Below are 16,261 nucleotides of genomic sequence, written 5' to 3' on the forward strand. Positions count from 1 at the left end.
TTGCTCCTAATTGATCTCCTTGCTGGCAGTCTCTGGAGGGAGGCTCATGCTGAATGGACCGTGGAAGTGTGCTTTACAGTTTGTGATTACCAGGAGTGATAAAGTGTTGGTCCTCAGTGCGTCTGATGGGAGACAGGAGCATTGTGCATGCTGAAAATCAAGGTGGTATAGGGCAGAGGTGGGTTTCCTTCCAGCTGTGCTCAATGTGCTTAGGTGACCTTGGGCGAATGGCTGTGAAATGGAGGTGACAGTGATCTCCTCCCTGTGGGGACGCTGCACAGGCACTGCTGGCAGGCAATACTGCTGGAAGACAGCAAGGGTCTCCAAGAATATTTGCTGGATTTTTATTTATTTATTATTTTTTTTCTGCTGCTTGTGGAAATTGTTCAGGAAGCAAAACAGCTGCAATGGCTGGTCAGGGCTGTTTGCTGTGCGATAAATACAGAAGATGTGCTCTCATTTGGAGACCAAACAGCTCAGTGCAAAGCTGAGACCTCTTCTTATCCAAAAACACAGCTGCAGTTTACAAACCACATGTTGGGGCTGGTTTTTGTCCTGCTTTTTCTCCTTAGGCATTTCTGGGCTTCCCATGGAATTTTGCTCTTTGCTCCAGCAATATCCCATCAGATATTGTTCACTGACACTGCTGCACAGCATAGGCAGATGTAAGACAGTGCCCTCTGCATTTGCCCAGTATAACTACAAGGAGGACTGTCCCCTTGGATGCTAATTCTGGCTTTGCTTTTCAGGATGAGTTTACTGAGCTCCCGCAGGGCCAACTCCCTTGTCAGCCTCACTAAATTTCAGATTTGCCCAGCTCTCACATGGAGTTTCATCTCCCATGATGGCTGTTGAGGAGAGGAGCCTGGCACTTCTGACAACATGACCTCAGGTGTCTCAGAAGCCACTGGTTTGCAGAGCTGCTTGGCAGGGTGTCTCCACTTTGCTCTCCCTGGGGTGTATTAGAGGTAGCCTTGCAAACTAGGAGAAAAAAAAATACAGATAAAGCTTAGTGTTGAGTTTATGAGCAAAGTCTGTCACCTTCTGAAAGCTTCTTTTTGAGTGGAAACTGGACAAGCACTTCCTCATTTGGAATGCAGAGCGTAGAGCCTGCATAATTTATCAAGGGCAGTGATAGACCTGGGACAGCCCAAAGTACTCATTGCTGTTCCTTTCTCCCTCCCACAACTTCTCCTGCCCCCTCAGACACACAATTTGGAGGAAGAAAACACATCCCTGATGCTGACTCACCTGATTTGTTAAAGATGACTTACACACTGGCAAGGCTCTGCAAGCCTTCGCTGGAGGGGCTGCAGGAAGCTGTGATTAATGCAGTGTTGAAGGATGAGAGTCCATGCTCCATCCTTCAATTTGATGGATAGACTCTCATTTTGGATAGAGTGGCTTCCTGCAGTTCACTGTATTTTGCTTTCATCATCCAGCAGTGCCCTCATGGTCAGAGTCCTGGCCTTGGGGAGATTCACTTGGATGAAACCAGGCCCAGGACATAGAGTGGGAGGCAGCAACACCATCTGCCCTGCCAGCAGATGTGGGGCTCACAGCAAGGTGCTTGCAGCCCCTTCACACCCTGTCCCTAGCCCCACTGTAGGTATCAGCCGTTGGGCCACTCCTCAGCCTCCTTGGTTCCCAGGGATGGAGTTATGAGATCTGGGGTCCCACAAGATCTGGGGTCCCATCCTTCAGCAGCAAACTTGCTGTGCTTAATTGGACAACCCGCTTTATCAAAATTTCACTTAAACAAAAAATGAGCAGATCTCCTGGCTGTCCCTCTGCACGTTTCCCACTGTTTTCTCCTGCTGGAACTGTGAAAGTGCTGACCTGGGCGCTGTGCTGGGGCCTCCTAGGGACCTGGATCAGCCTCCAGTAGGTTGAAGCCAGGCGTAGAATGTTATGAGGAGCTTGGCTGGGGCAAGGGTGAAGTGACCCATGGAAGGGGTTCATGCTGCTGTTTGGATGAAATGCTCACACAGCTCTCCTGCTTATTGACCACTGGGATCGCTGCTTTTTGGCTTGGCCGGGCACTCCTGCTGGGGTGAACTGCTAGGGCCTCTGTTCTGTAGAAATGGTTGCCCCTCAGCAGCCTTGCTACAGAAGGTGGAATTACCTCTGTGTTTTGTGAGCTTTGGCAGGAATTCTTGCGTCAGCCACAGCTGAGCAGACTTGTGGCAAAATGCCACATACCCAGCTCCAGGCTGGGTATGAGGTGGTGGGCCATCCGTTTGGTTCTGGCTGTTGGCTCAGAATAACAGAGGATTTAAAATTTTTGGCTCCAGGGCAAGCCAAGAAATTTCCATCAGTAATTACATCTGGTACAAGCCAATAATTTCATTTTCACTCAAGTCTTTCAGAGGTGCCATCCCACTTGGCTTATGAAGGGCAGTGGTGGGGAGTGCAGCACTTCAGGTTGTTGGTCCAATAGCTCATTAACCACTTGTTAGAAAAATGCATCGTATTACCACTTAACCTTTGCAGAGACATTGCCAGACATCAGAACAAGACACCTGTCAAACTGGAGGCTAGACTCCCAAACAAAGGGAATTTTTTGCAACGATTCCTTCCTTCCCTTTCTGCTTTTTGGGAGGTTGGACCTTCACTTGGAGTGCTGAGACCTTGGGTGAAAAGCAGCAGCTTCAGCCCACTGCAGCCACCACCACCATTATCAGCAGGCTCCTCAAGGCAGAAACAGCCCAAGTGCTTGGCTGGGATACCAAGAGACATGAATGCAGTAAAAACTCTCCAAGCAAACACAAGGATGCGCTTTTTACTTCTGTAATTAATTGTCTCCATGGGCCTGCAAGGCAGATCTGTGAAGAGAACACTGGGGTCATTTGGGAAGCAATCAGAGACTGTCCTGGGGGAAGAAGGATACGGAAATTGGTAAGTGTTGATGGGAAAAACAGCCATTTCCAACTCCTGATAGCCATCTTGCCGAGGCGATCAGCTCCAGGGCAGATGTGGTCTGCAGCGGAACGGGGGATAGAGACAGGCAGGGCTTTTTTTTGGCATCGAGGTCACTCGAAGCAGCCGAGGGAGCTGCCAGGGCCTGGCAGCCCACGCGAGGGAGGCTGACGAGGCGTAGGCGGAGCTGGCAGCGCCCCCTCCCCGGCCGTTCAAAAACTGCCCCTGGGGAGCGCGAGAGACCAGGGCGGGCAAACAGGGAATGGCGTGTCAGAAGGGAGTGGGCAGCAGGGTGAGCAGGGAGAAGGGCCCCTCACCGCTCTCTTGCAGCGGTGTTTTCCTTCGGTACTGGTGCTGGTAGCCTGCTTGCACGAAACCTGGCCATGCTTTCAGCCAGGCAGAAAACCATGGCCTCTGTATCTCTTGCGGCCTCTCCAGCCACAGTCACCGATGTGGCTACTCAGATAGAGGGCTTGGGGAAACACACTGCCGTCCAGGTCTTGGGCTGCAGGGTGTGCCCAAGTCTTCTGTCTGTATCTGACAGCAGCAGCGAGGGCTATGCCTGTGGGAGGTGTACCTAGGTTGAAGAGCTACTCAGCCAGGTAGCAGAGCTTCGGGAGGAGGTGAGCAGGTTCCTGAGCATCAGGGAGTCAGAGAGGAAAATTGACTGGTGGAGGTGTACTTTACCCTCTCTGAGACAGACTCAGGAGCCTGCCGCAGCAGAGGTGCCTCCTGCTATGCAGAAGACAAAAGTCCCCTCATCCCACCAGGCAGTAAGAGAGGACCTAGGCCATGGGGGGAATGGAGGCAGATTTCTGTTTGGGGTGGTAGGTGCACCCTGTCCCTGTCCACCTCACCTTCCCATCTACCCTTATGTAACAGGTACGAGGCTCTAGAACACCATAGTCAGAACAATGAAGTAGACGAAAGCCCATACCAGTTGGAGAGCGTGCCTAAGGCAAGGCAATCTACCCCCTGCATTGCTACATTGTCTGTCAAGAAAGACAGAAGGGTTATTGGGGGCTCCCTTTTGAAAGGGACAGAGGGCCTGATATGCTGACCGGACCCAACCAGCAGGGAAGTCTGTTGTCTTCCTGGGTGAGAGACTTAGCTAAGAAAGTTAAGCACCTGGTACGGCCCACTGACTGCTATCTGCTACTGGTCTTTCAGGCTGGTAATGGCAAGGTAGCAATGAGAAGTCCGAGAGCGATCAAAAAGGTCTTTGGGTAACTACTTAAAGGATCAGGGACACAGGTTGTGTTTGCCTCTGTCCTTCTGATAGGGGGATCAATGCTGGCAAGTGGGCTCACCACATTAACACGTGGCTTTGGGACTGGTGCAACTGAAAGAACTTCGGGTTTTTTGATCATGGGAAGGTCTATGTGATGCCAGGCCTGCTGTCACCAGATGGGATGTGTCTTTCTCAGAGAGGGGTAAGGATTTTGGCTCAGGAGTTGGCAGGGCTGATAGATAGGGCTTTAAACTAGAGTTGAAGGGGGAAGGAGACAAAACCAGGCATGCTGGTGATGAGCTAAGGGATGGTATGCTAGAATCAGAGGGACTGTGTGCCAGTGAGGTCCTTCGGTCGGCTCCACAAGGTGCTGTGTGTAGGGAAGCGCATTTGAAGTGCTTCTACACAAATGCACGCAGTATGAGGAATAAAATGGAGGAGCTAGAAGTCTTGGCCCAGTCCCACAGCTATGACATCATCGGCATAAGCAAAACCTGGTGGGATGAGTCCTGTGGCTGGTGTGCTGCAATAGATGGTTACAGGCTCTTCAGGAGGGACAGGCAGGGTAGGCGAGGTGGTGGGGTGGCGATGTATGTGAAGCATGGGCTGGACTGCATGGAACTTTTAAGTTGGGGATGGCAAAGTTGAGAGCCTCTGGGTAAGGATTAAGGGACGAACAAATAAAGGGGATGTTGTGGGAATCTATTACAGATCACCCGGCCAGGACAACAATGCCAATGAATTATTCTTTGCAGAACTAAGAGATGCCTTGAAATCAACTCCCCTTGTCCTAATGGGAGACTTCAACTTGCCAGACGTCAACTGGGATCACCACACGGCTGACATGAGCAAGTCCAGGAGGTTCATAAAGCACCTAGATGATAACTTCTTGGTGCAGGTGCTAAGGGAGCCGACTAGGAAAGGTGCCCTCCTTGATCTGTTGCTGGAAAACAGAGGTCTTGTGGGAGACCATGGCAATTGGCGGCCGTCTCAGTCATAGTGACCATGAAGTGGTTGAGTTTAGAATTTATGGTGACAGAAGGAAAACTGCCACTAAAACTTCAGCCCTGGATGTGGGGAAAGCAGACTTCAGGCTGCTCAGGGAACTAGTCAGCAAGGTCCGCTGGGAAGCTGCTTTTGAAGGCGTTGGCGTCCATCAGTGCTGGTCAGTCTTTAAGCACTGCCTCCTAAAAGCACAAGATCAGGCAATTCCAAAATATCGGAAGGCGGGCAGGTGGGGCAGAAGGCCAGCCTGATTGACCAGGGATCTTATACTGGAGCTTAGGTGGAAAAAGAAAGTGTATGGCTGCTGGAAGGAGGGTCAGGCGATAAGGAAGGAATACAGGGATGCTGTTTGTGTTTGTAGGGAGAAAATGTGTGGGGCCAAAGCCCAACTAAAGTTGAAGCTGGCCATGTCTGTGAGAGACAACAAAAAAGTTTTTTTTAGATATGTTAACAGAAGAAGGAGAACCAAAGAAAACATAGGTCCGCTACTTGATGGGGAAGGCCTCCTCACAGACAATGACATAGGCAAAACAGAGATGTTTAATGCCTTCTTCACCTCTGTCTTCAATGCTGATGACAGGCTTCGGGACCCTGGGTGCCCTGAGCTGGAGGACCATGATGGTGGGAATGACAAACTTCCAACCGACCCTGAACGTATGCGGGATTTGCTGCGCCACTTGGATCCATACAAGTCCATGGGTCTGGATGGGATCCATCCCAGGGTGCTTAAAAGAGCTGGCTGATGCCATCACAGGAGCTCTCTCAATTATTTTTCAATGACCTGAGGAATCTGGAGAGGTCCCAGTAGACTGGAAGCTGGCAAATGCTGTCCCAATTTTCAAGAAGGGTCAGAAAGAAGACCCTAGCAATTACAGGCCTGTCAGTCTCATGTCAGTGCCTGGTAAAATTATGGAGAAGATGGTTCTTGTAATTATTGAGGCGCACCTGGGGGACTCACGGGAATGGTGTTAAGCTGATGCAGGAGAAGTTCAGGCTGGCCATCAGGAAGAGGTTCTTCACTGAGAGGATGGTCGCACACTGGAACAGGCTCCCCAGGAAAGCAGTCACTGCACCAAGCCTGTCTGAATTTAAAAAGCGATTGGGCTGTGCACTTAGTCACATGGTCTAAACTTCTGGGCAGACCTGTGCGGTGCCAGGAGTCGGACTTGATGAACCTTATGGGTCCCTTCCAACTCGGGATATTCTATGATTCTATGATCTATTTATTTAATGTGTGAGTAAACACGGTTTTTAAGGGGGATAGCATGTGTTGGAGCTGCTGCCTTTTGCAGTAAGGTGCCAGTAACGGCATTTATGGTCAGAACGTGTCTGCGTATCATTAGCAAATTAAGAAGGGGGGAGCTGGGTGGTGCAAACTGCTTGTGCTGCTCTGCAGCAACATGTTGGGACCTGGCAGGGTTTTGTGTGAGCGTGGGTGGGACGACCTGGATGGACCTGGGCATGTGCCACCCCCTGCCTGCTACCTGCCATCTGTGCGATGAATGGATACCAGACATTGCTCCAAGCCCCTGTGCCACCTGTCCCCACTCCTCTGGTGTGAATATAGCATAAATGTCACATGCATGAAGCCCTCCCCACCAGCCATGCAAATGAATTCTGCCCACATGAACATCTACACCAAGAAACTGTTATTTATTTGCTGAACAGGATGCTCAGGCACGGACCAGACCTGTGTGTGTTGGCTCTGCACACTGCTGGTGCGTGCATCATGCCCCTGCTCCTGTGCCTTTATGTGCCTGCCCATTCATCCTCATGGTGGAAAACCATCTCCATCCATGTGAGCCTTGGGGTTTGGCTGCTGCAAGCACTCAGATCAGCTCTTCTAACACACAGACAGCAACCGTTCTGAGTCACTCACGCCTCAGTAAGCAAACACACTGCATAAAAACCCTCACCAGGGAAAACGTCAGATGTGCATTTAGCATCACGGGCTCCTGAGAAGATGGCAGTCGCCTGTCAACCCCCATGCCAAGCAGTGTTTGAAGTTAATGCCTCCCGACGCAGAGATGAGAAGACCTCTGAAAGCACAAATTAATAAAAGTGTTGTGTGGGGAGGAAGCGCGAGCATGGCGGTGACAAGGAAGAATCTTTTTGATGGTATCGAAGCAGAAAGAGAGACAGCAACAGCAGAGGATATTAAAAAGATGAGAGAAGAGCTGAATTTGACTGGATGGATATGATCAGGATCAAAACGAATTAAGACTTTTTACAACAAAAAAAGCGTGTGAGAAATAAGTTTCAGCAACTAAAATGAACAGGATGAAACCTTCAGCTTCCTGTAGACAAGCTGGCTTTATGAGATAGGGAGAGAATTCATTGCTCCTGGAAAATCGCAAACGGTTTTGGCGGGTATTTAAAAAGCTCCCTGACAGAAGGAAGGAACTGGAGCATCCAAAAAGCCGGCAGTTGGCAGGGGCTAGATAAGGCTATTTCCAAAGGTTTGTGCTGCAAAAAGCTCCTCTGCTGAAATGAAAGTGCTCAGTGGGTTCTTCTTGAGGCAGGCTGGCTTAGTCACTGCAAAAAAAAAGGGGGCAGTTGGGTTGGCTGCTCTTACTGAACGGCAAGGGTAGGGCTTCAGTGCAAACAGGCGTATTATCTGGAGCTGAGCTTTTTATTACTGGGTAAATAAAATGGGCTGAAATCAAACAGAACGGTTTAGTTTTACCAAACTTAACTCTTTCGAACAGCCCCAGGGGCATAGAACAAGAGGGAAAAGCTGTGATTTATTTGGCTTCCCCTCCATCTCAGAAGAACAAACAAAATTTTTTTGGTGACTCCATACAACTGAGCCCATGCTTATTTGCTCTGATGCACCCAGAACATGCTGCAGAGCCTGCCAGTGCTGCCGTGAGTCAGAAATGGGAAAACCAACAAGGAATGATGAGCCTGAGCATGCCACAAGAGGTGTCCCTTCATGTTCATATGTGGTTGGAATCAGACATGGTGTGATCACAGCTCTGGCACTGAGAGCTGTCACTCGGGCATCCTGCAAAACGGTCCAGACCAGGGTGGCATCACTTTGCTATTTTGAGCTCTCACTTGCACACAAATGCTGAAAGGAAAGATTGTGACAGTCACACATGTGCGCATGTGCTTTTTAATTTTTAAGGACTTGTCAGCTTTAAAGGCAAGGTTGGGAGATGTAACAGCTTTGTCATGTTCCCTTATCAAACCCACCACAGTGACCTTCTGGGTGCTTATATCAATCACATCAGCCAGACAGCACATCTCCGTCACGTGCTGTGTCCCAAGAGGAGCTATTTTTGCCTTCATGCAGGGAGGTCGCTGAGAAGGCCAACGGCATCCTGGCTTGTGTCAGGAATAGTGCTGCCAGCAGGGCCAGGGAGGTGATTTTCCCCCTGTATTCTGCTCTGGGGAGGCCACACCAGAGCTGTGTTCAGCTTCGGGCCCCTCACCACAAGAAGGACATCGAGGCCCTGGAGCATGTCCAGAGAAGGGCTACGAAGCTGGTGAAGGGCCTGGAACACAAGTCCTGTGAGGAGTGGCTGAGGGAACTGAGGTTGTTTAGTCTGGAGAAGAGGACGCTCAGGGAAGGCCTTATTGCTGTCTGCAACTGCCTGAAATGAAAGTGTGGGGAGCTGGGGGTCAGCCTCTTCCTGCAGATAGCTAGTGATAGGACTAGAGGGAGTGGCCTCAAGTTGTGCCAGGGGAGGTTTAGTTCGGGAATTAGGAGACATCTCATCTCAGAAAGAGCAGTCAGGCGTTGGAATGGGTTGCCCAGGGAAGTGGTGGCATCACTGTCCCTGGGGGTGTTCAAGGAAAGGTTGGACATGGTGCTTGGGGACATGGGTTAGTGGGTGACACTGGTGGTAGGGAGTGGTTGGACCAGATGATCCTGAAGGTCTTTTCGAACCTTAATGATTCTGTGATTCTAAGGTTGTGTGTTAGCAGATGAGCTGGCTGCAGGAGGAGGGGCCGTTCCCCTGGGAGGTGCCCTGGTGTCAAGATGTGCCTGTGTGTGAGAGACAGTGCTGGGGGACAGGAATTTGGCCAGACTAGGACTTGAAGCAGAGCCCCATCAGACCCGCTGGCATGCCAGCATGTTCCCTCAGGACCATGCTAGTGAAGTAGCCAGAGGTGCACTTCACATGTTTTTTAGTGGCAATGCTTCATATTTGGAGGGGGATTTCAGCATGCTAACGAAATCCAGAGGCCATGTGCACTCATGAGGCCAGCTGACTGCCCTCTGACCACCTTTGCCCCAGGCAGCCTCTGTGCTTTTGAGTGAGTAGCAGAGGGAAGCGGGCAGCTGGGGCACCCCATCAATATTTTATTCATGCTGCCTTGCAGCTGCAAGAGGTCCAGCTCCAGCAGTCTCATCTCTTTATATTCTGGTACCCAAATTTGATGGAAGATGCTCACCTATCTGCCAGGCAGAAGGCAGCACCCAGCCAGCACCTTCGCTAGCCCAGCAAAATGAACCAAATGCCAAGGCAAGGCAGCGCAGAGGGTCACTGTGCTGCAAGATCATGATGGATCCTGGACACGTTATCTCTGAGGGGTGTCTGTGCCTGCCTTTCTAGTGACAGATGGGTGCTACACCTCCTAAAATGTCAGTGTGGGGAAGAGATCAGCAGTGCACTTTTATCCATCTCTTCCTCTTGATGGAGGGGAAACCATGCAGGGAGGGGGTTTTGGCAGCAGCAGGATTGAATCAGCTTCTCCCACACTTATAAACAGGAATGGGAAGCCCCAGCACATCCCATTGTTTTCTGCATGTTTGCAGAGCTCAGCTGGGTGTCACTTCACTGCACCATTCCGCAGCTTATTTTCTGTACTAATCTGTTTGATTTTCAGTATTTCTTCATCTCCTATTCCCTCTTCTCCTGCAGCCATCAGGAGCTGCAGCAGCATTCTTGCTGCCAGCAAACTGCTGGATCAGAGACAGACCACAGCATCATGGGGTGCAAGTTCCAGGTGTGAGAATGGAGCATGCGGAGACTTGCACTCATTTCTACTATCCTGACGGGAAAGGACCGATGTTGGACAGGAGGCAGAGGTGGCCACATATGCAAAGGATGCTGGAGACAAAGTGGATACAGGGCTGGGCACTTCCAGGTATCTCAAATTGCTCGCCCTGGCATTGACTGAAGGCAACTTGCTCTGAAATAAGAAATAGATATATCTGGCTGAAAAGCAGAGGTGAGAGGAGGAAGCTTTCCAAATGCAGGATGAACTGAAAGAAAAGACTTGGCAAAGAAACGGGAAATATTTAGAAAAGCACAAATAAAAGACTATTCCTTATTTGACTTTTTTCAGATTGGTACTGTTTTCCCAACATTTTGCAGATGGCTTTTTTTTTTTTTTTTTTAAAGGGAGAGAGACAGTTTCTCCTGGTTTCAGTTAGGACAGAGTTAATTTTCTTCCTAATAGCTGGTAGGGTGCTATGTTTTGGATTAGAATGAGAAGAGTGCTGATAACATGCTGGTGTTTTAATTGTTGCAGAGCAGTGCTTACACCAAGCCAAAGATCTTTCAGCTTCTCACTCTGTCCTGCCAGCAGGCAGTCTGAGGGTGCAGCAAGAGCTGGGAGGGGACAGACCCAGAACAGCTGACCCAAACTAGCCAAAGGGGTATTCTATATATATACCATCTGGGGTGATGCTAAACAATATATAGGGGTGACTGGCTGGGGTGGGGGGGCCGGACTGCTCAGGGCTAGGCTGGGCATCGGTCAGCGGGTGGTGAGCAATTGCATTGTGCATCACTTGTTTTGTACACATTATTAGTAGTAGTACTATTATCATCATTATTGTTGTTATTATTATTATTTTTATTTTTATTTTTTCTGTCTTAATAAACTGTCTTTATCTCAACTCACAGGTTTCACTTTCCCGTTTCTCTCCCCCATCCCAGAGAGGGAGAGAGGAAGGTGAGCAAATGGCTGTGTGGTGTTTAGCTGCCGGCCGGGTTAAACCACAACACAGTTAAAAATCCACCATGAAGAAATGTGTTTTGGGCCACCTGACATGAATAATTTATTTATTTATTTTTAATTTTGTTCGCATTCTTGCAGAAACAGTGCAAAAAGCAATAAATCTTCTGCTACAGGGCAAACCACCCAGCCAGTCCCCCAAGCCCCTGACTTGCTCTAAACCCCAAGAAATGCTGTCAGAACAATAGTTCAGGATTCTTTTCTCTCTCCCTCCCTCTCCCCAGCCCCCCTTTTCCCCATCTCTTCCTCTCCCTCTCTCCCTCTCTCTCTCCCTCGCTTGCTCTCTTTCTCTCTTTCTTTTTTCATAATTGTTTTCCTTAGGAGCGGTTGCTGTAGCACCAGAATTCTGTGCCAATCAACCCCACTGGCTCCAGCCTTGTTTCTCACTGCCTGTGCACTTCCAGCCCCCTTCTCCAGCAGTTCCAGTCCCTGGGCATTTTGCAATACCAAACTCATCCTGGCAAGCGCTGAGGCTGCCTGAAGCCTCCACACCACTCCTTTGTTTCTGCTTCTGTAAGCCAAGAAGAAAGGTCTTTGTTTGCTTTGTGGAAATCAGCCCTTGTGCGAGTGGTTGGATGAACAAAGTTTGTCTCTGCTGTGCTGCAGCCTCTGGTGTCTGCCAAGGGTGCGAGCTCTGATTGCCCCAGCTGGGCCATTTGGGGCATCTCTGTCTTATTCTGACTCAGGTTTGGTAAGAAACATGCCACCTCCAAGCATGGGATGCTCTGAAAACCAAGCTGTGAGTATTCAAAGGACAGATACAGGGCTTGTCTGCACTGCAGATAGCTGGGACCACGCTTTTGGCCAAGATTTCTCTCTGCATGAAGCATGAAACCTGCCAGAATATTTTCTTTTAAAGTTTTATGCCTCCTGGGCTTTGCCCACTCACTGAAATAGCTGGGATGTTGATTGGAAAATAACTCCTATCAAAGTGTTTTGTTTTGTTTTGTTTTTGTGTTTGTTTTTTTTTTTTTTTAAAAAAACAAAACAAACAAAAAAAAAACATAATGTGGAAATGTATTTATTCTCCTTTGAAAAATGATCTTCTCACATCCAAAATTCTGGGCTGGAAAACCATCTCACAGCAGAGCATCCATTGTCATCTGAGAACGGCCAACTGTTTTTTCCTTTCATTTGCTTTGTCCCCCAGACACTTTCATTCCTCAACAAAAGCCCCTGGCAGAGGCTGAACCTGGAGTTGCAACAGTCGTCTTCCCAAAGTGGAGGTGGTGGGACCACAGCCAGTGGCCAGGTCGCTGCTCCCATGCCCTGGGCTTTTCTGGCACCCTGGGCTCCAGCTGGAACCAAGCAACCTCCAGCTACTTCTGCCTCATAAATGTAGCAACCTTTGACTTCCTGGGCATGCAGAATGATTTATTGGTGCAATGGCTCTTACCACTGGCCTGGAGGGGCCATCCATCTTCCACAAATTTGCTGATGGAGCCATGCATGCTTTTAATGCTTCCCTAGGCAAAGTGGCCTCGTCTCCCTCAGCTTCTGCTCCTAACCTCCAGCATGGCCATCCCCAGCCCTCCCACGGGGTTTGGCTGGGGTCTGTTTTTAGGCACTCTCTTATGCTCATCTCTGATTTCTGTGACATTTCTTCCTTTGTATATTTTAGCTTCGGCCTGTGAGATCTCATTTTGGTGGCCTTGGAAGTATGTTATTTATTTTTGTTGTCTGACTTGTGCACTGAAAATCCTGCTCTTTTCCATTCTTATATATGATCCTACCTCTGACACTTCAGGCCTCTGTGGAATCTTGAAGATCCCAGGCATTTATTCAGACCTATCAGATTTCAGTACTCTTTTTTTTTTTTAAATAAATAATACATATATTTTTTAATTTATGCATGTGGTGCCCAGTTGTCTCCGGGCTAAGGGACTTTGCCTCTATCCAAGGAGAATTGCAGAGGAAAGAGCAGAGAGGGCCAGACTCAGTCCAGAAGTTGCAACCCACACAAAGCTCTGGAGATCAGCAGCTACAGCAAGTGGCGTCTCTGCCATGGCAGCGGTGGGAGCTCTGTGAGCTATTGCAAGTCCCCCAGATGCCTTCAAGGTAGTTTTCAGAGCCTGCTGCAGGGGCTTGTGGAGCATCTTGCAAAGCCTACACCCAACATTTGAGGCCATTGTATGGTAGGGAGGAGTCCAAGGAGATTGGGTCTGGTTTAAATTTCCTTATCCCTGTGTCCTCCAGAGATGTGTGGCCCAACCTTCTGCTGGCTGCAGTTTCTGCTTTTCTATGAGAAACCCAACAGATGAGATGATTCAATAAAAATAATACAGGTGGAATGAGCTCAGGAAGAAGCAGAGCCAGAAAATATTTCTAAATCTCCATGCTCTTAAACTGAAAACTTACCCAGGAAAAGTTTTACTGGGTCCAGGCAGCAGGAGGCTGGTGCCCACAGACTTTCCTAGTGGAGGCTTTTCTATGCTATAGCAATTATTAATAAGTAATCAGGAAAGTTGTTTTTCAAGGCGAGGATAAGATTGCCAAAAAAGGCACAGCCACCTGAAATTGAAGTCTGCAGGCTGATTGCGTGCTGGTTCTGCGGGAGCTGGACCAGACCTGGTGGACTTTCTCCAGGCATGGAGCAGGAGCTGTGGTGGTGTGGCCGCCACACCTGGCCCTGCTCTGCAGGGTGCACCGTGTTTTGGACTGGTCAGATATGGCACAGAAACAGACTGGCAGCAATAGCACTGTGCCATGGGTTTTACATCCCCTTCTCCTGCTATTGAAATGTGCTCTGAGCCAGGGCAGGGATAATTTGGAGCAAATAATTTATCAGCTGCTTAGAGCTGCCTTTTCTGCTTGGTGGGTCTTCTCACACTTCAGTGTAGCTGCTTTCTGAGCTTGCTCAGCAGGTTGGGTTTTGATCTTTTTCTTTCTTTCTTTCTTTCTTTCTTTCTTTCTTTCTTTCTTTCTTTCTTTCTTTCTTTCTTTCTTTCTTTCTTTCTTTCTTTCTTTCTCTCTCTCTCTCTCTCTCTCTCTCTCTCTCTCTCTCTCTCTCTCTCTCTCTCTCTCTCTCTCTTCTCTCTCTCTCTCTTTCTCTCTTTCTCTCTTTCTCTCTTTCTCTCTTTCCCTGAAACTCCAAATAATCCTCACTGCTTTTCTTGAATTTAATCACCTGTTAGTCCTGTACAGCCAACGGGGCTCTGCATTGGCAATGCAGCCTCTCCACTGGGCTGCAGGTCCTTTTTCCAGCCTCCAGCTGGCTCACTGAGTTGGTTTTTGTGAAGGTTTGCAGCTCTCTCCTGCTGCTGGGGAAGTGGCAGAGCTGCCACTTGGTCTCTGGACCCAGGAATGAAGACACTGGCAAATGTTTGTTAACAGAAGGCTTGACTCATCTGTCACTTTATTTTTTCATTACTCTTTTAAGGTGGTTATAAATGATAGGAAAGGAAAAGGTGGAACCAGCTGCTGATGTAGCAGTGCTCCAAAACTCCTGGCCCTAGCTGTATGGAGTTTCACAAAGCCACACACCCTGGCTGCTAAAACCTGTTGCTGGGTGGAAAATTATCACTCCTTGAGCAGCAGCATGCAAGAAACCTGATGCCTTGTGGCTTCATACTCTCTATCCTCTCAAGTCCTCTTTGCCTCTAGCAATGCTTGAGCACCTGCCACATCCTAGGACAATGCTGCCAGAAAGCAGCAGAGCTGGGGGCTGCTTGGAGCCATGTGTGTGGTTGCCCAGCCCTGCTGATGAGGCTGTGCCTGTCTGCATCCCAGCACAGCCACAGACTTGGCCTCCCCTCTACTCAACCAGCAGTAATCGAAATGCATGGGGTCAAAGTCATGATTTTCTATTGCATCCTAAAGAGAAAAATAGCACAGCTATGATTCCCTTTATCACTCCATCTAGGCGCAGCACATCTGTGCCTGCCATATCTGCTTGCATATCTTACTGGGGCTGAGTTGGTAGAGAATAAGAGGTTGGTTACTGGGCTTAGGAGCATCCTCCAGCGTGCTGTGCCCTGGGGATGTCCCTCTGGCATTTCAAAGCAGTGGGACCGTGATGCCAACTCCAGTGAGCAGACCCCAGTCTCACCAGTTCCTTGCCATGCAGGTGGGTGGAAGCAGAAGATCGCGTGAGAATTGCAGTTTTCTTTGCACATTTCCAGGCTACCTCCTGAGCACTCGAAACTGTGAAGCGAATATCACCTTCCTCAGGGTGGGAGGAACAGGAAGGAAAACCAACACCCAGTATGGAGGTGAGTTTTTTTAAAAGAAAAGTCTTGTGATTGTTGAAGGCAATCTTGTGATTTTCAGGAGGTTTGCTGTTGGGGTACAGCATTCTCACAGCATTCTCCTCAAGAAACTGGCTGCTCTTGGCTTGGACTGGCGCACGCTTCGTTGGGTTAGAAACTGGCTGGATAGCCGGGCCCAAAGAGTTGTGGTGAATGGAGCCAAGTCCAGTTGGAGGCCAGTCACTAGTGGCGTCCCCCAGGGCTCGGTGCTGGGGCCGGTCCTCTTTAACATCTTCATCAATGATCTGGATGACGGCATTGAGTGCACCCTCAGTAAGTTTGCAGATGACACCAAGCTAGGTGCGTGTGTCGATCTGCTCGAGGGTAGGAAGGCTCTGCAGGAGGATCTGGATAGGCTGCACCGATGGGCTGAGGTCAACTGTATGAAGTTCAACAAGGCCAAGTGCCGGGTCCTGCACCTGGGGCGCAATAACCCCAAGCAGAACTTCAGGCTGGGAGAGGAATGGTTGGAGAGCTTCCAGGCAGAGAAGGACCTGGGAGTGATGGTGGATAGCTGGCTGAATATGAGCCAGCAGTGTGCTCTGGTGGCCAAGAAGGCCAACGGCATCCTGGCTTGTATCAGAAACACTGTGACCAGCAGGGCTAGGGAGGTGATCGTCCCCCTGTACTCGGCTCTGGTGAGGCCGCACCTCGAGTACTGTGTTCAGTTTTGGGCCCCTCGCTACAAGAAGGACATCGAGGTGCTTGAGCGGGTCCAAAGAAGGGCGACGAAGCTGGTGAGGGGCCTGGAGAGCAAGTCCTACGAGGAGCGGCTGAAGGAGCTGGGCTTGTTCAGCCTAGAGAAGAGGAGGCTCAGGGGTGACCTTATTGCTCTGTATAAGTACATTAAAGGAGGCTGTAGCGAGGTGGGGGTTGGCCTGTT

This window comes from Anas acuta, chromosome 25, assembly GCF_963932015.1.
Source record: "Anas acuta chromosome 25, bAnaAcu1.1, whole genome shotgun sequence".
In the NCBI taxonomy this organism is placed as follows: Eukaryota; Metazoa; Chordata; class Aves; order Anseriformes; family Anatidae; genus Anas; species Anas acuta.